Source organism: Nelumbo nucifera, chromosome 1 (assembly GCF_055504915.1).
Source record: "Nelumbo nucifera cultivar China Antique chromosome 1, China Antique-T2T, whole genome shotgun sequence".
NCBI lineage: Eukaryota > Viridiplantae > Streptophyta > Magnoliopsida > Proteales > Nelumbonaceae > Nelumbo > Nelumbo nucifera.
In genome coordinates, this window is record NC_142649.1 from 205304317 (window position 1) to 205305885 (window position 1569).

Consider the following 1569-nt stretch of genomic DNA (forward strand, 5'->3'; position numbering starts at 1 on the left):
CATAAGGATAAGGTTATAACTACTAGACCTGTTCATGGGTCGGGCCGGGCTTTTACTCTTCATAAATAGGATTTTTTTAGGCCTGAGCTTGGCTCGACCAACGGGCCTACAACTTGGGCCTGAGCCCGGCCCTTATAAAAAGATTGAAGCCCGAGCCCGACCTAACAAAGGACTCACTGCCGGTGACTGTTTGTGCTGGTGCTGAGTTTGTCGGTGAGTTGAGATTTTGGCAATGAAAAGTGAAGTTAGTTCGTGTCTGAGAGAGAGAGAGAGAGAGAGAGAGAGAGAGAAGACTCACTGTCGGTTTGCTGGAGTTTACTGGTTGCGCCGATGAGTGTTCGTCGATTCTATGGCTGCTTGAGAGTGTGAGAATGTGATGTGAGTCACTGTGAAGAGAAGAGAGGTTCGATAGCTAACTCGAAAGAGATGAATGAGGAAGAGAGGTTACTTAGGATATTAAGGTTTTTGGGTTTAGCGTATAGGTCAGGCCGGGCTATTTTGGCAAATCCCAAGCCCAACTCGAATTTATTGCGGGCTGGGTTTTTTGTCCCAAGGTCAAACCCGTGGGCTCAAATGTATGTTCAAGCCTATCTAGTGGCTGGCCCGGCCCGTCGGGCCACTCGGCCCATGAACAGGTCTAATAACTACCCAGACAAATATATGAGACCATGTGTTGTTTGCATGGTTTTTAATTTTTTTATAGTCGATCCATCGCCACCCAAAAACCTAAAAAAGAAAGCAGCCTATTGATTGGTCAGTTTCTCGTGGTTGGTCTTGGTCCCACTCTTTATCGATCTGCTTTTCTCAGTTTATGAATCTGGTTTGCCGATTCAAAATGATGTCTCATCATGTCGCCCAAAAAGTCCCCCAAGATCCTGACTTTTGACAATTTTTGTAAGAATGAACTTTGTCCCACATCGGTTCCTATAGCAAAACCGAAAGGAGTTCTTCTAAGAAGGCACGACCTTACTTGAACAGGATCTGTTCTATAGGCTCGTACCTCTGTATCCTTGAGTTCTAAGGAGACGGGAAACAAAGTTTGTGGATGAATTCGGACCGTGCGATCAGAGCGTGATTAATTGCCTTGGGAGCTCAATATTTGAAATTCTACGGGCCGTAGAGGATCGTTCTCAAATGGCTGAGATGGTCGCATGGTTAGAAAAAATAGGGTTATTTGTTTTGTGAGATAAAAATAATAGGGCATGGACCAATGGTTGTTTATTCCAGAAGTATCCTTTAATTGACGAGAAAATGTTCAAGAGTATGGGTTCATGGTTGTTTATTCCAAAAGTATTTCTAATACTTCTTTTATATAAAAAACAAAATTTACCAAATGGAAAAAATTGTGTTTGTCCATGTTTTACTAGGGGTAAAATTGATATTTTTGTTTTGACTTTCTTTTGATAAATTTATTTGAATGGATGTTAGTGTTAAAACTGTCATTTTCCACTTTTATGTAATGGAAGGTCGATTAATTAAATTGATTAGAAACTATATGGGATGTTTTAGTAAAACACAAACTATAGGGTAAGTTTTGATAAATTAATAAAACTATAAGGGATATTTTAG

The 1569-nt window shown here is 40.7% G+C and overlaps 1 pseudogene; it reads left to right on the plus strand.

Annotated features, from left to right (window-relative positions):
• Positions 1-960: 960 nt before the first annotated feature.
• On the plus strand, positions 961-1166 carry LOC148804397 (small nucleolar RNA U3; annotated as a pseudogene).
• The last annotated feature ends 403 nt before the right edge of the window (positions 1167-1569 follow it).